Source organism: Spermophilus citellus (genome assembly GCF_964194105.1).
Source record: "Spermophilus citellus genome assembly, chromosome: 4".
NCBI lineage: Eukaryota > Metazoa > Chordata > Mammalia > Rodentia > Sciuridae > Spermophilus > Spermophilus citellus.
The window spans coordinates 227,520,086-227,545,049 of record NC_138185.1 but is presented as its reverse complement, the minus strand read 5'-3'; the positions used below and the strand labels follow the sequence as shown (position 1 = coordinate 227,545,049).

Sequence of the window (24,964 nt, the reverse complement as noted above, 5' to 3'; positions counted from 1 at the left end):
GGCTTCCCGCTGGCCTCTGCTTGTCCTTCTGTCTGTGTGTGGAGATGCTTCCATGGCTCAGCCCGCCTGGACTTTTGCCAGGGCTGCTGTCCTCAGGCCCAGGGCTCAGAGCACCACCCTGGCTCTGCCACTGCAGCTTCTTGGGGAGTCCCAGCCTGTGTCCTGTGGCAGCTGCCCCAGGGACTGAGTGCCTCCTGTCCAGGCTCTCGGTGGAGGCTGTGGGTAACCCCAGCAGCCACCTGTGAGAGAAGCAGGGTCCAGGCCACATCCTGACAGAGGGGGCAGGGTCCAGATATGCCCTGAGGGCAGTGGGTGGCCCTGGGTGCCCCTCTGATAAGGACACCTTGGGAGCCCTGTCTGAGCGGTCTGCCCCGCAAGCACCCACCTGGCTCCCCACCCTGGAGAACAGCAGGCAGGAGAAGGCCCAGGGGGCTCGAGGCCTCTGTGGGGAAGACAGGGACCCAACAAGGTCACCAGGCACACAGCCCAGCCTGCAGCCATCTCCTAGAAATCCCCCATGTGCTCAGCCTTTGGAGGCCTGGGGTTCAGTTGTCCCCGAGGGCCCATCTGTGCCGAGGCCACAGACCCCACTGAGCACCCGTGTCCCTCCAGTGTCTGTCTGTCCAGTCCCAAGAGCTGTCATGCTGATAGGGCAGGACCAGCCAGCCAGGACATCCCCACAGGGACTCTGCTCTGAGCAGGGGATGGAGTGGCCGAGTGCTGGCAGAGTAAGGAGGGGAGGGCCTCAGCCCCCAGCTCCCTCTGCCCATCCCAACCCCAGGACACAGGGAGCCCCCACACTGCACAGCCCAGGTACTGGGCTAACTCCTCCAGGAAAGTCCACTCTGCCACAGTCCCCACCTCTGCCCTCCTGCACCTGTCTGTGTGCCACATCATCTTGCTCTCTGTACCACCCCAGGGCTCCGAGGACCAGGTCCACTCTGCCACAGTCCCCACCTCTGCCCTCCTGCACCTGTCTGTGTGCCACATCATCTTGCTCTCTGTACCACCCCAGGGCTCCGAGGACCAGGTCCTGGAGTCGCCAGCTCAGCTTGGCCTGTGCTCTGTCTCTGTCCAGCCCACACGGCTGGGCACCAACCCATTCTGGCTGGATCTCTTCCAGATGGGCCCAAGAGGCGGGTGGCCAGAGGCACTGCTGGCACAAAGCCTGGCTGCTGCTGTGGGCCCAGGCCCAAGCTGACCCTCCTCCCCATGTGTCCCCTTGCAGAGGGGGAGGTGAGCGCCGAGGAGGAGGGCTTCGAGAATCTGTGGACCACTGCCTCCACCTTCATCGTCCTCTTCCTCCTGAGCCTCTTCTACAGCACCACCGTCACCCTGTTCAAGGTAGACTGGCCCTGGGGCTACAGAGGGGATGGGGGGGCCTGGCTGGGTGGCAGTCCTGCCCCACCTCTTAGCTAACCGGGCAGCAATTCACACTGTCTCTGTGGCCCACAGGTGAAGTGACTGACCCGGGGATGGACATCGGAGGTCAAGAGACTGACCGACCCGCAGGGGCACTGCCTCTGGGCCAGGGCCAGCCTTGTGGCCCGTAGACTTGGACCTGAATCCTCCGTGGGTGGCTCTCCAGCTTTGCACTCTAGGACGCAGGCTGCTTTTGACACTGGCCCCAGCCCTGGGCCTGCTGTCCGCCCTGCTTCGCCGAGCGTGTGTGTGTAGCCTGACACCAATACAGTTGTCCTCTCCTGGAACCACTCTGTGCCGAAGGGTCTTGTTTCCTTTTCAGACTTTCCACGTTGTGTGGGCATCCTGAGTGACGAGGCCAGATCCAAAGGGGGCCAAGGGGCAGGGAGCGACCTGGCGAGGCTTGCAAGGTGACACCCCAAAGGAAAGGCCCAGAGGCGGGAGGCCACAGGTGGCTGCTCATGGCTGTGGAGCCTGATGGAAGGACAGTGGCCAGCAGTAAATAATTCCAGGCCTGGCCTCCTACACAGTCCAAACAGGGGGGCGGCTTGGGCCTCCGTGGGTCTGCTGGGGGCCTCTGCCCACCTTCTCTCTCAGTGCTGTATCCAGCCAGCCTGAGGGCCACGTGCCCCAAGGATTCAGAAGGGCCAGACTGGGCCTCGGGAGCATGTGCACACCCCCTGCAGGGGGCCAGGCATCACACTCTTTGGGGAGGGGGTGCCAGGGACCTGCAGCCGTGGGCGTGGAGAGGAGCGTGGAAAGCAGAGCAAAGCTGGGTGGCCTGCGCTTGGTGCCTTTAGGCTGCTGTGACCAAGGCCTGGGCAGGTGGTCTGACCAAGGCACCAGCAGTTTCCTGTCCAGTGAGAGCTGCTCCCTGGTTGGTAGGCAGTTCCTCCTCATGTGGTGGGAGGGACGGGGGTCTGTCTGGGGCTCTTATCCAAGGCCACCAATGCCCTCTGGCCCTAGTCACTTTCTGAAGGCCAGACCTCCCCATGCTGTCACCTGGGTGGTCAAGGTTCAGCAGAGAAAATTTGGGAGGGGACAGAAAGCTCAGTCCACGGCAGCTCTTAGGAGATCGCAGGACAGGAGGGCAAAGGACAGGAGAAGCCAGCACCTGGGTCCTGGGCTAGAGTTAGCTCGGAGACAGGACCCTGCAGAGACAAGCTGCGGGCAGCATCAGGGGCTGCCCTTGGCCATGGCTGGGGCATGGACTGCTTGGGCAGTCTACAGGTCCAGGGGAGGCCAGGCCAGCTGTGGGGCAAGGGCCAGCAGAGGCATGGTGGGGAGAGGGTTGCAGAGGAAGGGCTGGGATGGTGCCTCACTGAGGGCCAGTCTCCTGCAGCCAGGTCCCCAGAGGGGTGACCTCGAGTGCGAAAGGGCATGGGGTCTCATCTTAGCCAGACGTCACAGGAGACCCAGCACAGCGTGTCCTCTAGTGGTGCTGGAGGCCAGGCCTGGGCACCCTGGGGTCGCGGGGCTTGTCCTTCTCGTCAGCAGGGAGAGTGTGCTGCAGGCCTCTCCCGGGGACCACCCCTCTGAGTGCAGTCTGAGCTGGGCACCCTTTTATGGAGACACGCGTCCTGTGGGATCTGATGCCCGCCCCAGTCCAGCTGGCCTCATCTCAACGTGAGGACGTCTGCAGATTCCATTTCCAAACTCATTGTCCTGAGGCCCCGGGACTTGGGACCAGCAGGGCCCAGTGAATCCCCTGGCGTCTCGTGTCCAGCATCTCCTCCAGTGGTGTGGTCATGGGGCCCAGCACTGCTGCACACAGAACCTCAGGGGCAAGAAAGAATATCCAGAGAGGCCCAAGAGGGGGCTTGGGGAAGGCCATCAGGACTGGGCCCTGAGGCTGCCAGGGTCCTGCCCAGGAGTCCCAGGAGAAAGACGCAGGTGAAGGTCAGGGTCTGCGTGTTTGGAAGAGCAGGGGCAGGTTCTGCTTTGTTGAGACAGGGAGAGGGCGGGTGCCAGGCCAGGCCTGGTGGCCTGGGAGCAGAGAAGAGGTGGCACTGGGCACAACCCAGTAGCACGAGGGCTACTACCTGAGCCCTGATGAGGAGGGGGTGGCAGGTCGTGGTGGGGGCTGGGGCCGGGGAGAGGCCCATCAGGCTGGAACAGAGGAGGCCAGGCCAGCTGTAGGCAGAGGCAGTGGTGGGGAGAAGGACCATCAGGGACCCGACAGGGATCCTCCCAGCCACCCCAGGCCCAGTTCCTGGCCCCACAGAAGCCACTAGGACCTGCTCCCACCTGGTGTCTGAGAGAAAGTTCCAGGGCCCAGACCGGCTCACAGCTGCAAGGCCTGGGGCCAGGCGGCAGGCAGAGGAAGTCTGAGCCTCCTCAGGGACCACACAAAGGGCAGCATGTGTGACCCCCACTGTGAGGTGGCTTCGGGAGGCCTCAGAGACTGAACCTGGAACCTGGCCCCACTGACTTGTGTAGATGGCTGGACAGCGGTAGGCATCCTGGCAGGCCCAGCCCTGCCCTGCCTGGTCTCCCGAGAGCTGCGGCTGCTCCTCAGTCCCCGCCCCCGTCTCCCCCCGGGGGTCTCCCTCTTACGCTCCAGTACCAGACCCTGCTACCACCCAGGCCCCCACCCCGACCCCTCCTCCTTGGGCACAGCCTGCACTGGGCCACGGGCTGTGGCTTCTTTCCCCACAGTCTTCTCCTATCTCACGGGATAGCCACGTCCATGTGAGCCCATGTCGAACCCGGGCCTCAGCCCTGCCCCTCCTGCTCACGAGCACCACGCAGCCTGCTTCTCCACTAACCCCAAGGACCCTTCACCCAGATGGTCACAACAGCCCCTCTGGTCTCTCTGTGGCCAGTTTTTCTCCTCTGACCCATCCTTCATTCAGCCGCCGAGGTGACCTCTTAGGACATACATCTGGACCGTGCTGGCCATTAAAATGTGGAAGACAGTGAGATGCTGCTTGAGCCACAATAAAACACCAAATAAACTTTTTAAAAGTATTTTTATTAGTTGTTGGTGGACCTTTGTTTTATTTTCATATTAGTATGTGGTGCTGAGAAGTGAACCCAGTGCCTTGCATATGCGAGGCAAGTGCTGTGCCACTTGGCCACAGCCCCAGTCCCCACCAAACAAACTCTTAAAACACAACTTTATGTAAAGCCACTAAGGACAAGGACTCAGAAAAGTCCAGCTGGCCTACATCCCCAGATGAGGAGAGATGGCGGCTACTCGTCACCCCTCGGGGCACAGGGAGACAGAGGAGGACACCTGTAAGGGAAGAGGACATAAAGACTCAGCCAGAGACCCAACATCAGCTTGGCAGGACAGGTCCAGCGCCACTCAGCCCTGCCCACCGACCCCACACAGGGCCTCTGCCGCGCCAGCCTCAGCCAGGGAGCACGGCTGCAGGTCTCCAGCCTTGCAGAGGCCCTAAGCCCCTCTGGGTGGAGGGTCTGACCCCACCCCAAAGCATTTAGAGCCAGAAGCCAGCCAAGCTGCCCCCAGCCCCAGCACAGCTCGGCTCCAGCGTAGAATGAACAGGCCCTCCCTGCTGAGAGAGGAGAGGGCCCACTCTGTGGAACATGGACACCTACTTCTCCTCCAGGCTCTCCCCAGGCCCATGTGTGCATAACATACGGTCAACAAGGACAGGACACAATGAAGCAGAAGGGCATCGCCCATAACCAAGATTCAAAAAAAAATCCGACCCCAGCTAAAACTCTTCCTGGTCCCTGTGTGAGGGGAACGGCGGCTCCAGGCAGGTCCAAAGGGAGCAGGTCTTCCCAGGGCTGTCTCCTGCTGAGAGGCCCAGCCACCTTCTGCCTGGCTCCCGCGCCTGAGGTTTCCTGTGTTCCTGGGAGACTCTCTGACCCCCACCTGGGGGTCTCTTCCTCTGCCCTTGTTCTGAATGGACAGTCATCATGTCCAGCTGTGTGACCGGTCCAGGGACCAGTCACCCCTGTATTCCAGGTGTTTCCAACTACCCAGAGCAGAGGACAGTTGTCCCTTTCTATGTTTCCAATTCATCATGGAGCAGGACCTCTGTTCACTAGAAAAATGAAACGAACAGAAACAAAGATGCAGTGTCCCCTTTGTCCAGAGGGGATGTGTTCCAGGACCCCTGTGGATGCGGGAAAGCCCAGGAGTGCCAAGCCCCCTGCACAGGCACCATGATGCCATGCCAGCCCACCAGGAACAGAGGCAGGTCCTGAGAGGCTGGCGGATGTGTGGCATGGACAGCGTGAAGGCTGGACAAAGGGACGCCGGCTGCCATCCTGGGCAGGACAATGCAAGGTCTCATCACCTACTCAGAACAGAGCACAATTTAAAACCTCTATGTGGCTCATTTCTGGAATTTTCTATTTAATATTTTCAGACCACGGTTGACTGTGGGTGGTTGAAACGTGAAAGCCGCAGGTGAGGGGTCGGCCACACACTGGTTCTTTTTACGAGGTTCAACGGCTGCCCTGAGCTCCAGTGCTCACACAGCTTCTGAGCTGACCACTCCTGCCTGTGCGACGGCCAGCCAGCAGTCCCAGAGACCCTACCCACAGAGGCTCTGGGTGAGCACGGGGCGCGACCCTGGAAGGGGCCTGTGGGCTCCTCTGTTCTCCCCACCTACGCTGGACTTGCCCGCTTCGGTGGCTGTGCTGCCCTCTCCTGGACAGGCCACAGGCCAGGCTCCAGCTGGACTATGTATACACACTACCTCCCTTAAAATCTTTCCACGCTCCTGACTGATGAGTCTCCTCGGCCTGGACATTTCAGGTCTCGCCTCTGCCCAGCACAGGCCTGTGGCACCCTCCACCCCGAGCCAGGGACACTGTCCCCTGCTCAAGGCCTTCCCCCTCTCCACCAGGTCACCCCACCCACTTTGTGTGCCTCATCTCAGCAGTCACTTCCTGGGGAGGCCTGCACTGGCCAGTGGTCCTGGGCCGGCTCTGGACAGGTCCACTTGAGCACCCACCACCCAGCCCTCACCCTGGCAGCCCCATCGGCCGGTTCACAGGCAGTCTTTGGTTAGGGTCATCTGCCCCACACAGGGCCTGTGTCCTGCACAGGCAGCAGGAGAAGGCGGTCAGTGGGTGCCTGCTGGGGGACAGAGGAGCAAGAGGATGGGTGCTGAAGGGGAGAGGTGCTGTCAAGTCCAGCTCCACCTCACTGCCCACAGGACAAAGGGCCTCTCACCAGGCACTGATTCCTCCCCAGGCCTGGTCAGCCCCAGCTGCCTGGCCTCTGGGGGCGAGGGCGAGAGCAAGAGCAGTGACCACCACAGGGACCTGCAGAGGAGGGCAGGCTGCAGCCCACGCTCTGCCCCTTCTCAGTCCTCTTTTTCATCACTCTGTCCCTTAGCAGTCTCTCCACCTTCTCCAGGGGGGCTCTAGGCTCAGCCCCCATCAGGGTGGGGGCAAGATGCCCTTCCTGGGGCACACACTAGAAAGCAATTCAGGGCTGGCAGGGCCATGAGGAGAACCTAGAGGGACATGAGGTTGTCTGTGGGCCATGGCCACTGCTCGGCCCTCGGCCCTGAACCTTCCTCTGCACCCCTGGGGCTACAGCCGTCTGTCCCCAGGGCTCTGAGGCAGATGAAGTGGCCCCAGGCCAACAGACACCAGCAAACACAGAGAGAGTGCTCAGCCTTGGAGAGGGGACCCAGCCGAGACGTCACCCCACACAGGGACACCCAGCCCCACCTCCTGGCTCCCGTCTCTCCTCCCAGCCTCCCAGCCCCGTGAAGACATTCTCAGCTGCCGCAGTCTGGCTGGGCACAAACCACGAGCCACTCAAGCAGGAACAAACTTTATTTCCAAACTCCACCAGCACACTCCCTGGGAACTCTCCTGAACGCCACCCACACAGCTCCTCCAGGAACATACCAACCAGAACTCCCACCACCGGAACCTCACCAACCAACGCAAACTCTTCAGGAATCCCCACGAGAGCTCAACCAGAACTCAACAGGAACTCCTCAAGAACTCAAAAGTCATCATCTTCATGGCTCGCTGGCGTCACCTCTCAACCACTACTTCTGGCAAAAATGCCATGCGTCATCTCGACTCGGCTGTGGCCCTCAACATCTCCCCCCTTCTGTTTAAACAATAAGCAATGTGGCTTAGGGACTGTGCCTCTTAGGTTGTCCAATACTACATATGGTTCTTACCCGTCATCGGATGAGCTGACTTCAAGGTGTCAGCCTCCTGTCTTGGGTTGGTACCACTGCAATTGGATCATACCCTTCAATGACTACCAGTCCAGCATACAGCCATACTTGTGGATAGGCCTATGCACCAGTGGGGGGGTGAGGTTTTTGCCTCACCTCTGTTGGCCCCCAAATTTGGCCTTAGTGCCAGTGGGGGGGTGAGGTTCTTGCCTCACCTCTGTTGGCCCACAAATTTGGCCTTAGTGCCAGTGGGGGGGTGAGGTTCTTTGCCTCACCTCTGTTGGCTCCCAAATTTGGCCTTGGTGCCAGTGGGGGGGTGAAGTTCTTTGCCTCACCTCTGTTGGCCCCCAAATTTTAGACTATCACAAGCAGAAGGGAAGAGGATGCAAAATGCCAAGCCAAATGGCAGCTGTTTTTGGAAAAATTGTACCACCGGTGACACCATCAGCAAAGATGCCCCAGCAGTACCACAGTTCGCTGCACCAACAGATAGTTCACAATGCATACAAGTGATACATAGTCCAGGCAAGTTCTGCAAGCAGTTCAAAGCAGAGGAATCCATCAATATGTCCATTTCCTCCCAAAGTAAATCGACTCCTTGATTGAGCATCACTTGTTGAGTTATTATTCATTGATGCATCAGTTTATACAGTTTACTGTGGTAGCTATCGCAGAAGCTGTAGTTTGGTTTTATCTTTGTCTTCACCAGCACTGGGATGAAGATAGGAATTCTGGCAATGATGGCTAAAAAAAATTGTGTAACATTCCAGCAGGCAATAAGAAAACAATTTTTTGAACAATTTATATTATCCTGAACAGAATTATTAAATATAATGAAAAGAAAAGGAGAAAGTAAACAAACAGATCTGTCAACCTCCTTTAAAAACAATCCTTAACAGCTGTTTACCTAATTTAAATTAGTAAACAAACAGATCTGTTAACCACCTTTAAAAACAATCCTCAACAGCTGTTTATCTAATTTAAATTAAACCATTTAAATCATGTGAATAAAAAAATATTGGATCCATTTTTTCATGAGCGCTCCTCATATATGATATATGGACACATGCACATACACAGATACAACACAAAACACAAGTGTGGATACATGATACAATACATACAACACATAACATAATAAAGGCCTTGTAGCTTTTTACAGGTGAAATCTCCATTGCAATGTTTAAAACTCCACAGTCAAAAAATAGAACTGATCAGAAAAACATTAACCTGGGTCTGTATGAGCTCAAAAAACAAAATAAAACTTTATGATGTGGGAAAAGGCAATAATAAAATAGATATTGAAAAAAAGCATCCTGGTTACCACCTGGGTTTCACTTTTTTTTTATCTCCCATTCTTCTTCCTGTAACTTGCATATGGGTCTGAAGGTATTCCCACAAGCAAGCCCCAAGGTTTTTAACATTTGAAATAGGCCTTGAAAGATGGCCGCTGCTGAGCCTGGTGCTCAGAGCAGCGGCTTTAATCGAGACTTCGCGCAGCTTGTTAGAGCTCCTTTCACCATTAATCTGTAGTGGACCACCCTGCCAAGCAGCAGAAAAAACAAAGAGATTGAAAAAGAGACGCTTGGCTCCCGGACGCTTTCCTGCTCAGAGCCACGGGCGCTTTGCGCCCATCTGCTTCCTCTTTCACTTCGCTCCCGGCAGAGAAGCTGAATGGGTAATCAGCAGTGGATTGTAAGTACCTGAGGCAAAGAAAGCTCAGTACACCCCGCCTTTTTTTTTTTTTTAATATTGTCTATACAGGGAGAGTTAGTGGATTGGAATTGTTGGCTGGGCTGTGGTTTTGGGGTCGAAAATCCACTCCGCGGGAGCGGCCATTTGCTTTCTGCAGGCTGTCTTGATGGCCCTGTCTACACGGTCCAGCTGCCGCATCTAGAGACTGGAACTGGGCTGCGTGCCGAGCTCTGTCCTCCAAAGGCTGGACCACGGCCTCAAGTGCCTCAGTCGCCTGTTCCCTGCTGCACCTTGGGGCAGAGCCAGCTCTGGGGTCGTTCGGCATCCCCCTGCGAGGGGACCCGTGCTCCGGAGGAGGGGGCTGGAAAGCCGCGGCGGCAGCCGCTTGGGCCCCGGGAGCTAGGCACCGGGCCAAGGAGCAGCGGAGGCCGCGGCGGTGCTTCTAAGGTCGCAAACAAGCGCGGCGCCCAAGAGCGCGGCCCAGAAGTGGAGGCGACGGCAGCAGGGTTTCAGTTCTAGAAAACTGGACTGGAAACAGAAGCAGCAGTTTGTATAACCCCAAGATCTTGCTTATGCCAGGAAACAGTAAGGGTAACATGAATATCATTGAAGAGGTCTAACATGGCGGCAGGCGCGGAGAGATCAAGTCTCTGACCTCTTCAACTGCGCGGGCATAGGGAGCTGTAAATTATCTAAAGCCTGTTTGCTCAGGATCACTAGGCAATGCTGAGCTGACGTGGAGCTAGGGCGTACAATTTGGGCCCCTCAGAAAACACACACTGAGCACGAATCTGCTGCATTCAAGCCCCGGTTCGCCTGCTTCTCGTGACTCAGCACTAACAATCCCGCTGAAATAACTAGTCGGCCCACCTGATCTCACAGAGGTAAAAGCCAACTGAGCACCATAGCCAGACCCAGGGAATCAGGAGCGACGTGGGACTAGCGGTGCAGAACACCTGGCTATCGCTCCCACCACGGCTGACAACAGAGGTCCCTTGCACCAGCTACCAGGGGAGTTGCTACCTGAGGGCAAACAAATTCGCTGGGGGTCCTCAGCCCCAAGCCCTACAAACTTAGGGTCCGAGGAAGGCAAACAGAAAGGGTGTGACCAGGCATCCATGAAAACAGGGCTCCCAGGAGCAGCAGACCCAGCGTGTAGCCAGTATTGTGGTAAGTGGCACAGGTGAGTGGGGCCTGGATTGAGGAACCACAAGAAAAGGACCTAGGCACTCAGGACTGGAGACCCACACAGTCTGGGAAGAAGAGCTGAGGCACAGTGATTGGTTCCCACCTATCAAGAGGAGAAGCCTGGCCCAGTGGGCATAGCTCCACCTACTGGAAGAGAAGTTAATCGAGCTCTATGACTGCATTTGTTATTATTATTATTATTATTTTATGATTATTATTAGTATTTTTTTATTTTATTCTTACTTTTTGGAGTTGATGTTGTTGTTGTTCTTTAACTTTCTTTTTAATGGTTTCAATTTTTTAATTCTTTTTATTCTATTATTATTACTATTATTTTTTAAACTTCAGTTTCCATTTTTTTATTATCATTATAATTTTTTTGTTTGTTTTAAATTTTTATTTTTTCGTTTTTTCTATCTTTCTTTTCACTTTTTTTCTTTTGTCTTTTCATTTCTTTTCAATTTTCTTATTCCCCCTTTCTTGAATTCTACCTGCCTACACTCACTCTCTTTAGTGACTTCTTCCCTTCCCTTCTAATACCTCTCCTCCAAAGCATCAAATAAATTTATAAGAGTAAACAGTAACTCAGCAGTCAAACAGAACAAGAAGTATCATGAGCATAAAAAAGCACGGAAGAAAAGGAGTACAAACAATGAAAGACAGCCTAAATATTCAGGAGGACCTGGAGTCATCAGAAAAATGGCCATATAAAGAACTCAAGGAACACCTTAGACAGATGGAAAGGAATCTTAAAGATCACATTGAAAATGAATTACATAAACAGATAAAAGAAGAAGTTAAGCATCTTTATCAGGAGATAGAGATTATTTAAAAAATCAAACAATAATTCTAGAAATGAAGGAAATGATAAACCAAATTAAAAACTCAATCGAGAGTATCACTAACAGAGTGGAGCAAGTAGAAGCCAGAACGTCAGATAATGAAGACAAAATATATCATCTTGAAAAGAGTCTAGCCAACTCAGATAGGCTGGTAAAAAATCACGAGAAAAACATCCAAGAGATTTGGGATAACTTAAAAAAACCAAACTTACGAGTCATCGGGATAGAGGAAGGCACAGAGATTCATGCCAAGGGAATGAGTAACTTGCTGAAGGAAATAATTACAGAAAACATTCCAGAAATAAAAAAGGAAACAGATATACAAATTGTAGATGCATACAGGACACCGAGCACACAAAATCACAGTAGACCAATGCCAAGACACATTGTTATGAAGATATCCAATATACAGAACAAAGAGAAAATATTAAAAGCTACAAGAGAAAAGAGGCAGATTACATTTAGGGGTAAACCAATAAGGTTAACAACGGATTTTTCATCACAGACGCTGAAAGCGAGAAGATCCTGGAACAACGTATTTCAAACACTGAAAGACAATGGATGTCAACCAAGAATTCTGTATCCAGCAAAATTAAGCTTCAGATACGACAACGAAATAAAAATCTTTCATGATAAACAAAAGCTAAAAGAATTTGTAGCCAGAAAACCAGCATTGCAAAGCATCTTGAGCAAAACTCTACACAAGGAAGAAATGAAAAACAATAACCAAAACCATCAGCGGGAAGTGCCTTGGTAAAGACAGAGGATGGGGGGAAAGCTAATCATGGAGAAACAAACTAAATTAGAAAAAAAAGAGGTAAATAATCAAACATGGCAGGAAGTACAAACCATATATCAATAGTAACTCTAAACGTTAATGGCTTAAACTCTCCAATAAAGCAACATAGGCTGGTAACATGGATTAAAAAAACAAATCCAACAATATGCTGCCTCCAGGAGACACATCTGATTGGAAAGACATACACAGGCTCAAGGTAAAATGTTGGGAAAAAATATACCATGCACACGGTCCTCGTAAGCAAGCAGGGGTAGCCATTCTCATATCGAATAAAATCGACTTCAAGACTAAGTTAATCAAAAGGGATAAGGAAGGACATTATATAGTGTTAAAAGGAACCATTCACCAACAAGACATAACAATTATCAATATTTATGCACCAAATAATGGCGCTGCGACGTTCATAAAACAAACTCTCCACAAGTTCAAGAATCAAATAGACCACAACACAATAATTATGGGTGACTTCAACACACCTATCACCATTGGACAGAACCTCCAAACAAAAGTTGAATAAAGAAACTATTGACCTCAATATCACAATCAATAACCTATACTTAACTGACATATATAGAATATATCAACCATCATCAAGTGGATATACTTTTTTCTCAGCAGCACATGGAACCTTCTCAAAAATAGATCATATATTATGCCATAGGGCAACCCTCAGTAAATATAAAGGGGTGGAGATAATACCATGCACTTTATCAGATCATAATGGAATGAAACTGGAAATCAATGATAAAAGAAGGAAGGAAAAAATCCTACATCACATGGACAATGAACAATACGTTACTGAATGATCAATGGGTTACAGAAGACATAAAGGAGGAAATCAAAAAATTCTTAGAGATAAATGAAAATACAGACACAACATATCGGAATCTATGGGACACAATGAAAGCAGTTTTAAGAGGGAAATTCATCGCCTGGAGGTCATTCCTCAAAAAAAGGAAAAACCAACAAATAAATGAGCTCACACTTCATCTCAAAGCCCTAGAAAAGGAAGAGCAAAACAATAGCAAATGTAGCAGAAGGCAAGAATTAATTAAAATCAGAGCGGAAATCAATGAAATTGAAACAAAAGAAACTATTGAAAAAATTAACAAAACAAAAAGTTGGTTCTTTGAAAAAATAAATAAGATCGACAGACCCCTAGCCATACTAACGAAGAGAAGAAGAGAGAGAACTCAAATTACTAACATATGGGATGAAAAAGGCAATATTACAACAGACGCTTCAGAAATACAGAAAACAATTAGAAATTATTTTGAAAACCTACATTCCAATAAAATAGAAGATAGTGAAGACATCGAAAAATTCCTTAAGTCATATGATTTGCCCAGACTGAGTCAGGAGGAAACTCACAACTTAAACAGACCAATATCAGTAGATGAAATAGAAGAAGCAATCAAAAGACTTCCAACCAAGAAAAGCCCAGGACCGGATAGGTATACAGCAGAGTTCTACAAAACCTTTAAAGAAGAATTAATACCAATACTTTTCAAGTTATTTCAGGAAATAGAAAAAGAGGGAGCTCTGCCAAATTCATTCTATGAGGCCAACATCACCCTGATTCCGAAACCAGACAAAGACACCTCAAAGAAAGAAAACTACAGACCAATAACTCTAATGAACCTAGATGCAAAAATCCTCAATAAAATTCTGGCAAATCAAATACAAAAACACATCAAAAAAATTGTGCACCATGATCAAGTAGGATTCATCCCTGGGATGCAAGGATGGTTCAATACACGGAAATCAATAAATGTTATTCACCACATCAATAGACTTAAAGATAAGAACCATATGATCATCTCGATAGATGCAGAAAAAGCATTTGACAAAGTACAGCATCCCTTTATGTTCAAAACATTAGAAAAACTAGGGATAACAGGAACTTACCTCAACATTGTAAAAGCTATCTATGCTAAGCTTCAGGCTAGCATCATTCTGAATGGAGAAAAATTGAAGGCATTCCCTCTAAAATCTGGAACAAGACAGGGATGCCCCCTATCACCACTTCTATTCAATATAGTTCTCGAAACACTGGCCAGAGCAATTAGACAGACGAAAGAAATTAAAGGCATAAAAATAGGAAAAGAAGAACTTAAATTATCACTATTTGCGGATGACATGATTCTATACCTAGAAGACCCAAAAGGGTCTACAAAGAAACTACTAGAACTAATAAATGAATTCAGCAAAGTGGCAGGATATAAAATCAACACACATAAATCAAAGGCATTTCTGTATATCAGCGACAAAACTTCTGAAACGGAAATGAGGAAAAACACACCATTCACAATATCCTCAAAAAAAATAAAATACTTGGGAATCAACCTAACAAAAGAGGTGAAAGATTTATACAATGAAAACTACAGAACCCTAAAGAGAGAAGTAGAAGAAGATCTTAGAAGATGGAAAAATATACCCTGTTCATGGATAGGCAGAACTAACATCATCAAAATGGCGATATTACCAAAAGTTCTCTATAGATTTAATGCAATGCCAATCAAAATCCTAATGGCATTTCTTGTAGAAATAGATAAAGCAATCGTGAAATTCATATGGAAAAATAAAAGACGCAGATTAGCAAAAACAATTCTAAGCAGGAAGTGTGAATCAGGTGGTATAGCGATACCAGATTTCAAACTATATTACAGAGCAATAGTAATAAAAACAGCATGGTACTGGTACCAGAACAGGCAGGTGGACCAATGGTACAGAATAGAGGACACAGAGACTAATCCACAAAGCTACAACTATCTTATATTTGATAAAGGGGCTAAAAACATGCAATGGAGAAAGGATAGCATCTTCAACAAATGGTGTTGGGAAAACTGGAAATCCATATGCAACAAAATGAAACTGAATCACCTCCTCTCGCCATGCACAAAAGTCAACTCAAAGTGGATCAAGGAGCTAGATATCAAATCAGAGACTCTCCGTCTGATAGAAGAAAAAGTTGGCTCCGATCTACAGATTGTGGGGACGGGCTCAGAATTCCTTAATAGGATACCCATAGCACAAGAGTTAATAACAAGAATCAACAAATGGGACTTTCTTAAACTGAAAAGTTTTTTCTCAGCAAGAGAAACAATAAGAGAGGTAAATAGGGAGCCTACATCCTGGGAAAAATTTTTACTCCTCACACTTCAGATATAGCCCTAATATCCAGAGTATACAAAGAACTCAAAAAATTAGACAATAAGAAAACAAATAACCCAATCAACAAATGGGCCAAGGACATGAACAAACACTTCACAGAGGAGGATATACAATCAATCAACAAGTACATGAAAAAATGCTCACCATCTATAGCAGTCAAGGAAATGCAAATCAAAACCACCCTAAGATACCACCTCACCCCAGTAAGATTGGGAGCCATGATGAAGTCAAACAACAACAAGTGCTGGCGAGGATGTGGGGAAAAGGGTACTCTTGTACACTGCTGGTGGGACTGCAAACGGGTGCGGCCAATTTGGAAAGCAGTATGGAGATTCCTGGGAAAGCTGGGAATGGAACCACCATTTGACCCAGCTATTGCCCTTCTCGGACTATTTCCTGAAGACCTTAAAAGAGCACACTACAGGGATACTGCCACATCGATGTTCATAGCAGCACAATACACAATTGCTAGACTGTGGAATCAACCCAGATCCCCTTCAATAGATGAATGGATAAAAAAATGTGGCATTTATACACCATGGAGTATTATGCAGCACTAAAAAATGACAAAATCACGGAATTTGCAGGGAAATGGATGGCACTAGAGCAGATTATGCTTAGTGAAGCTAGCCAATCCCTAAAAAACAAATACCAAATGTCTTCTTTGATATAATGAGAGCAACTAAGAACAGAACAGGGAGGAAGAGCAGGAAGAAAAGATTAACATTAAACAGAGACATGAGGTGGGAGGGAAAGGGAGAAAAAAAGGGAAATCACATGGAAATGGAGGGAGACCCTCATTGTTATACAAAATTACATATAAGAGGTTATGAGGGGAATGGGATAACAAACATGGAGGGAAATGAATTACAGTAGATGGGGTAGAGAGAGAAGATGGGAGGGGAGGGGAGGGCGGATAGTAGAGGATAGGAAAGGTAGCAGAATACAACAGTCACTAATATGGCAGTATGTAAAAATGTGATGTGTAACCGATGTGATTCTGCAATCTGTATTTGGGGTAAAAATGGGAGTTCATAACCCACTTGATTCTAATGTATGAAATATGATTTGTCAAGAGCTTTGTAATGTTGTGAACAACCAATAAAAAAAAGAAATAGGCCTTAATGGTGTTCATTATTCATTAGCCTCCAGGTGTGGGAGAACCACTGTTCCAGATGTAAGGATATCAGTTTTTATGGATTTGAGCCAAGTCATCTTCTTTTTGGTCTGTAGAAATCACTTTAGTTAGTCTCTCTGGAATCCAAATCGGCTGCTGTTCTCCCTGTGGAAACACACAAACACACCCCCGACTCCAGACAATCACTGGGTCAGGACCTTTCCATTGTCCTGTTAGAATATCCTTCCAAAGTACCTTGGGCTTATGTACATTTTTTGGACACATATGCCTTTCCACAGCACTAAGCCCTGATGAATCCAAATTTTAAAAGTTTAGAGTAAAAAGGGTTATTTTAAGTTTATCTTTGGGGGATATATTACCCCTTTCCAATTCCCTCTTTTTGCTTTAATAAATACATTCTAATAGTTTGATGAGCTCTTTCAACTATGCCTTGTCCCTGTGGATTGTATGGGATTCCTGTTATATGAGTAATGCCAAATGATGAGCAAAATTGTTTAAAAGAGGTAGAAGTATAACCAGGGCCATTATCTGTTTTTAACTGTTTGGAACGCCCACAGTAGCAAAATTTTGTAAGCAATTAGCTATAATATCTTTAGTTTTCTCTTCGGCATGAAGGGAGCCCATCAAAAATCCGGAAGAAGTATCAACTGTAACATGCAAATATTTTAATTTTGCAAATTCTGGCAAGTATGTGACATCCATCTGCCAAATATGGTTAGGTATCAGTCCTCTAGGATTGACTCCAAGATTAACTGTGGTAAAAAGGTCACACAATTTTGACATTGTTTTATTATATGTCTAGCTTGTTACTTAGTTATTTTAAAACACTTTTGTAAAGTATTAGCATTGACATGGAACCTTTTATGAAAATTTGTAGCTTCTTCTATTATAGAAAAAATATGTATGTCATGTCAATGCTAAATCATTGCCCAAACTAAGGGCGCCAGGCAATCCGGTATGTGCTCTGATATGTCCTATAAAGAATGGATCTTTTCTGTCCCAGATTAGACTTTGTATAGTGGAAAACAAAGAGAAAACAGTAGAAGAAGGTGAAATCCTACCAGCATCTTCAAGGGATACTATAGCATTAACTACATACTGACTATCAGAAAATAAATTAAATACAGAATCTTTAAACATTATAAAAGCTTGTAATACTGCATTAAGCTCTGCCTTTTGAGCTGATTGTTTGGGTACTAAAAATGTAAAAGTTTGATCAGGGGTAACTACTGCTGCTGTACCATTATTTGACCCATCGGTGAATATATTTGGAGCATTCATGATAGGTGTTTTTCTTGTCATGTTTGGAAAAACTACAGGATGCGAAGACCAAAAAGACAATAAAGGATTAGATTGTAAGTGATTATCAAATGAAACATCAGATTTGCACATGATTATTGCCCAAGTATTTAACTCATTAGCTAACTCATCAATTTGATCCATAGTATATGGAGTAATAATTTTATTGGGAAAAATCCCAAACACTCCCTTTGCTGCTTTTATTCCTTTGAGTATTAATTGTCCTACAGCCTCAGGATACCTGTAAGAATAGTGTTAGGAGAATAAGATAAATGTATCCACAATAATGGACCTTCTTGCCAAAATACTCCTGTAGGAATATTTTTTGTTGGTAGTACAATAAATAATAAGGGCAAACTTATATCAATTCTATCCAAATGCATATTTTCCATATATGTTTCAGTGATTTTTAATGTCTTTCTTGCTTCAGGCATCAACATGTGGGGTGAATTTGGATCTGATGGACCTTTTAGGATATCAAATAAAGGTCCCAACTCTCCTGTTGGTATGCCTAGATAAGGCCTTATCCAATTTATGTCTCCCAATAACTTTTGAAAGTCGTTAAGTGATTTGAGTTGATCTACTTATATTTGAATTTTTGGTGGATGGACCATGGTTGAGGATAATGGAACTCCTAAATAATTAATTGGAAGATTTAATTGTACTTTATCTATTGCTATCTCTAGATTATAATTTTTTAACAAGTTTGTAAGTGTGGCATAACATTCTAGCAATGTGTTTTTATCTTTGTTTGCTAACAATACATCATCCATATAGTGAAATATTTGTAGTTCAGGATTTTGATTTCTAAGTGGCTGGATTGCTTTGTTAACATAAATTTGACACATAGTTGGGCGGTTAGCCATCCCTTGAGGGAGTACTTTCCATTCATATCTCTGATCAGGACCTTCATGATTCAGTGCAGGGATAGTAAATGCAAAACGTGGACTATCCTCGGGATGAATTGGGATCGAAAAAAAAACAATCTTTAATATCTATAGCTAAAACATGCCATGTTTTTGGAAAAGCAGACAATTGAGGAATCCCTGATTGTGCAGGTCCCATAATAACCATCTCATTATTAATGGCTCTTAAATCTTGCAATAATCTCCATTTACCAGATTTCTTTTTTTAAAGAGAGAGAGAGAGAGAGAGAGAGAGAGAGAGAGAGAGAGAGAGAGAGAGAGAATTTTTAATATTTATTTTTTAGTTCTCGGCGGACACAACATCTTTGTTGGTATGTGGTGCTGAGGATCGAACCTGGGCTGCACGCATGCCAGGCGAGCGCGCTGCCGTTTGAGCCACATCCCCAGCCCCCAGATTTCTTTTTAATGACAAAAATGGGAGTATTATGGGGAGATACAGAAGGTTGTATATATCCCTCTGCTAATTGTTGTTTGACCAGGTCATGGGCTGCTTGTATCTTTTCTTTAGTTAGGGGCCACTGAGGAACCCATACTGGTCTTTCTGATTTCCAAGTAATTTTTATTGTCTCAATGACCCCTTCTGAAAACCCAATCCGTGTCTATTTATTTCTTGATCTATTTGTATTGGTGCTGCTATACCTTGTTCTTGTTCTCCTAATCTTTTTTCTTTCCTAAAACCTTGTCTAGCCCTAATAGTGGGTACATTTGTGTTGATGTTATTTGTTAATGTCAAACCTAATTGATCTAGGACATCTCATCCCCATAAATTTATAGGAAGATGATCCAATACATATGGTTGTATAGTTCCTTCACATCCTTCAGGATCCTTCCAATCTAATACCATTGCACTTCTATGGGGATTAGTCACCACTCCTAGGCCTCGAAGCATTTGAGTGGCTTGTTGTAATGGCCAATGTTTCGGCCATTCTTTACGAGATATGATGCTAAGGTCAGCACCTGTGTCCAGTAGCCCATTAAACTCATGACCTTGAATATTTAGTTTTAGCATTGGGCAAGAATCTAAATTTAAAGACAGCATAACCCAATCTACACCTGTGGAGCCTAATCCCTTGGAACCTCTTTCTACAGTACGACTGGAAAATTTATCATGCAGGCTGGGTATTATTAATAACTGTGCTATTCTATCTCCTGGTGAAATTACTGATATACCTCTTGGAGAAATAGCTACAATTTTTATTTCACCCTCATAATCAGGATCAATTACCCCAGGACTTATCATAAGTCCTGTTAGTGTAGAAGAACAGCGTTCCAATAATAAGCCTACTGTTCCCTGGGGAAGAGGTCCTTTTACTCCTGTGGGAATGATTTGAACTCCCATCTCTGGAATTAGTACTGCTCTGGCAGAGGTGCAGATGTCCAACCCTGCACTCCCTCTGGTTTGTCTGATGAGGGATTTAATGGATAATGCGTCCTGGGCACTACCTTGATGGTGCTGTTGGGTTCCTCCATTGCCCCATATATTTGTGGTTTTGGGCCCCGGGGCATTGGGCCCTCTAGTCCGTTTTTTGGCAATGGAGCCCGATGCTTTTCTCCATGATATCATGGGTAAACACCTGGTCCTTGTCCGTTTTTTGATAATGGAGTACCCTCTATGGTGGTTTAAGAATGGCATTCATTAGCCCAATGTCTCCCTCTACGGCATCGTGGGCAAATACCCGGTATTCTATTCCTTTGATACCTAGCTTTGTTAAACCCTCCTCCTATGGGGCGATTCTTTTTAAAATGTCCTGTTTGTTCACAATTGTAGCATGTTTTTGTCCTGGCATCTAAAGCCTGTTGTACTGCAGCTGCCAAGACTTGCCCTTGTTCATTAATGTCTCTCCATAATTTAATATGTGTTTAAATCTCCATGTTTCCATGGTCTAATGGCCTCCTTGCACCATCTGTTTGCTTTCTCAAAGGCTAGCTGTTTAATTAATGGCATTGCTTGTTCTGTGTCCCCAAAAACTCTGGTAGCTGTTTGAATAAGCCTATCTACAAATTCAGCGTAAGGTTCATTAGCTCCTTGTATTATCTTAGATAATTGACCTTGTAAATCTCCATGTCCTTGTAAAGTCTTCCATGCCCTAACTGCATCTGCAGCAATTTGTGAGTATATAGCAGGATCATATCTAATTTGTTGCTGCTGATCCTCATAAGGTCCTTTTCCTAACAACATATCTAGATTTCTCTGAGGATAACCAGCTGCTGCATATCGCCTAGCCGTCTCCATGCAAAATTCCTCATTGTCAATCTTCCATAACAGGTATTGTCCTCCATTTAGCACAGCTTTACACATATTAGCCCAATCTGCTGGTGTCATGTGCAAGTTGGTAATGGATTTGACCAAGCTTACAGTGAAGGGTGCTTGGGGACCATAGGTTGTTACAGCCTCCTTTAACTGCTTCACTGTTTTGAAATCTAAAGCACGGTGAATTTGCTGCCCTCCTGCCTGCTCAAGTACAGGGCATGCTAATCTTTGAAGTCCTGTCTCAGGATCCCATCTATCAACTATGGGGGTTGGGGGCTCCATAGATGGAGCTGTCGGTTGGACACTTACATCCTCTGGTGATAGAACAGTGTTAGTAGCAGCCTCCTGTTGTAACTTTTCCCCTGATAGTTCTTCCTCCTTTAAATTTTCTTCCTCTGTCTGACTAGCTCGAGAGACCTTCTCTTTTACTTGATCTAAAATGTCTTTCTCCATGGTGTGAACCTCTAACAATAACACTCTTTCGGTTTGTTTTTTACTAATTTCTAATCTACTATAAAGATAATGCAACCCAACAAGATAACACAAAACAAAACCGAAACAGAATGAAACAAGAACGGAACAAAAAATCATTGTATCAATTTTCCTATTTTCTTGAAATGTATTTTCATGGTCTATCTCTATCTCCTCCTCAGGGCCAAACAACTTCAAACCTTGAGCCAACCATTTTTCCCAGTTTGCCTGAGAAAGTTCTAGGGATAGGCAGCTTGAAACAAAAACAAAACAAATCAAAACAAGAACACATTGTTTTTTGAAATGGTCACCCATTCTCTCGCCTTCCCTCAGGGGCGAGCAATTTCACTTACCTCCGAGCTTCAGGTGTTCCCCGCACGGGCCGCCAAATGCCGCAGTCTGGCTGGGCACAAATCACGAGCCACTCAAGCAGGAACAAACTTTATTTCCAAACTCCACCAGCACACTCCCCGGGAACTCTCCTGAATGCCACCCACGCGGCTCCTCCAGGAACACACCACACACACCAACCGGAACTCCCACCACCGGAACTTCACCAACCAATGCAAACTCTTCAGGAATCCCCGCGAGAGCTCAACCAGAACTCAACGGGAACTCCGTGAGAACTCAAAAGTCATCTCTTCTTTTTTTTTAATATTTTTATTTTTTAGTTTTCGGCGGACACAACATCTTTGTTTGTATGTGGTGCTGAGGATCGAACCCGGGCCACACGCATGCCAGGAGAGCGCACTACCGCTTGAGCCACATCCCCAGCCCCATCAAAAGTCATCATCTTAATGGCTCGCTGGCATCACCTCTCAACCACTACTTCTGGCAAAAATGCCATGCGTCATCCTGACTCGGCTGTGGCCCTCAACACTCAGCAGCAGGTGGCCCAGCCCTGGCCAGCTGGCCACCCTGCTTCGGCCCCTGGCCTCACTCCTCGTGAACACACCTTGCTTCACACTGCCTGCAGCATGATTCTTGGTCCCTGGTCTAAGGACACGAGGGCACACGTCATGGACGGGAGCTCACACAGATGGATGGGAACAGAGGCCCTCTGCTCCAAGGTTAGTGGGTGGACGCGTCTTCCCACTCCAAACACACGTACGTGTGCACATGGTACCAGTTGACGCTCAAGCATTGGCACCCAGGCAGATTCACGGGACACACATATGCACAGATTGCACAGACATACTCGTGTGACACACACACACACACTGAGGCACAGCAGTAGCATGGGAACATTCCACACTCAGCGTCCCTTCTGCGTGTGTCTCCATCCACCTCTGACTGCCCGTGACCTTGGGCCAGACCCCGGCCCACATCCTTCCTCTTCCTCCATCAGAAGGAGAATCAAATGTCCCTCCCATGTAGACAGCAGGCAGTTGCTGAGGTCAGGCCTAAAAGGAACTCAGAGAGGATCCTGGTATTGGGCAGGTCTTGAAGAATGTCACCTGCCCTGGTATCATTTGTGGTGGACTCAATATTCATGTCCCCAAATCTACTTTTAAATCTTCACCTGCTTATTCATGGTACTGGAGGCCTCCAGGTGGTGACTGGGCCCTGTTTTAGTCAGTCTTTGAATCACTGTGACCAAAGTACCCAAGAGGACCAACTTAGAGGAGGGAAAGTCTATCTGGGGCCTCCATCATGGCTGGCCATCTTGCTCTGGGCCCAAGGCGAGGCAGTACATTCCGGGGGGAGACCCTGAGAGGAGCTGCTCAGCTCATAGTAGGGTCAGGAAGAGAAGGGACCACAGGGCAGATGCACCCTCCCAGGGCATGTCCCCCCGGCCCACAGCCTCCCCTGACCACCCAGTCTGTCCATTCAAACCAGGGTGGATGTCAGGTCACAGCTCTCGCCATCCAACTGCTTTTCCTCTGAATATTCCCACAGAAACCCGGGAGCTCAGGGGGACCTTCGTATCCTGACCATCACAGGCCTCATGATGGAGGTCCCTGTGAGAGGCCCAGCGAGACCCCTTGCCCTTCCATGGTATGAGAGGACACAGCAAGAAGGTGCTGTCCATTCATAAGGCAGCGGTCCTCATCCGGGGGAACCTGGCAGAGCCTGGCCCCAGCTTCCCAGCCCCAGAGCAGTGAGAAACACATTTCTGCTGTTCAGGAGCACCCAGACTGAGGTCTTCTATGGCACAGTCCCAAAGAGACTCACTGTCGGCCAGCAACTCCCAGCAGCATGCAGAGAGCCTGCATGGACGCTGGACGGCCTCTCATTCTGCACTGAGGATTAGGGGTCCTTGGGGGGGGGTCCATGTCAGCAGTCAGGGCTCCGTGTCTCTGCCCCTCCTGCTCATGGCTGGAGGTGGGCACAAGGGAGCATCAGTGGCAGCCCCTCCCCTGACAAGTCCACAGCCCTGGCTCCCAGGGGACACACCTGGTCTCCTCACTGGCTACCCCTCCGAGTGTCCCCTGGGTGGACTCGCCTGGTCTCGGCTCCCGGTGGCTTCTGCTCAGTTTCAGTTCGTGTCTCTGCCCCTCAGGGTGGGCTCATGGTCCACATGTGGCCTTGGGGTCAACAGCACATCTCCTGGTCAGGACTCCCCCTGCAGGATACCATGGCCCCCTCAGCTGTCCTCATACTGACCCTGGAACCTGTGGGTCTAGAAGGGACCCTGTAGATGGGATTGAATGAAGGGGCCTGAGATGGCCTCCAGGTAGCCCAACGTGTGGTCACAAATGTCCTTACAACAGACTGGGGGACTTGACTCAGGTGACAGGACATGCAAGCCAAAGTCACTGAGAGCTGTGGGATGTGGAGGGCCACCCACCAGGGAGCACAGCTGGAGCTAGAAGACGGAAAGATCTGGACAGCCCCCAGAGCCCAGGAGTGGCCTCTGTCCTGTGAGCCTGCCCACCCCAGCCCAGCCCCGATGGACTCACGCTGGGGTCCAGCACAGAGATCGGACATCCAGAGTAAGTCAGCAGCTCTCTTTCCCTGTAGCCATGACAGCTGATGCCCAGACTCTCCCCAGAGCAAATGCTCCACCTGCTGATGGTGCAGCTCTCCAGCAGCTTAGAGCAAGCCCCAGACCCTCGACCCACACCTTTCTCTCCACACCCTCTTTCCCAACAGGCTCTGCAGCTGGGCCCAGAATCCACCCAAGAGCTACCTTCCGGCTCAGCTGGCCCTCAGTCAGAGCCTTTGTACTGTGCCGGACAGTGCAGCGGCACCCTGGGGGTCTTCCTGGCCACCTTGCCCACCATGCCTCTTCCCCCTAGGCAGCAAGGGTCCCAGGGCTGCAGCACCTGGGATGGAGACTCAGGGCTTGCCAAGCCCAAGACGCCTTCCCATGTCACCAGAAGGCAGGTCCTGAGACCTAGGAGCCTGACATCTAGCAGCACCTGACTCTGCTTCCTGTCCAAGCATACACACATGCACATAGGCACACACCCATGCATGAACACATGCACACAGATAACACATGCACACACACACACACAACCACACACACACACCCATGCACACAGGCAATGTACGCACATGCACATGCACACACCACGCACACACACGTGCACACAGGCAACACATGCACATGCACACACAAGCACATGTGCACACAGGCACACACCCATGCACACACACATGCACAAAGCAATGCATGCAC

The 24,964-nt window shown here is 48.3% G+C and overlaps 2 gene segments (V, D, J or C); both read left to right on the top strand.

Moving 5' to 3' along the window:
* Positions 1-1,712, top strand: part of LOC308646104 (Ig mu chain C region membrane-bound form-like) — a 298,492-nt gene extending 296,780 nt beyond the window's left edge. The window contains exons 7-8 of the C gene segment in view: positions 1,229-1,344; positions 1,456-1,712.
* The window catches only part of LOC308646103 (immunoglobulin heavy constant alpha 2-like), a 145,316-nt gene that overhangs the window by 8,497 nt on the left and 111,855 nt on the right, over positions 1-24,964 (top strand).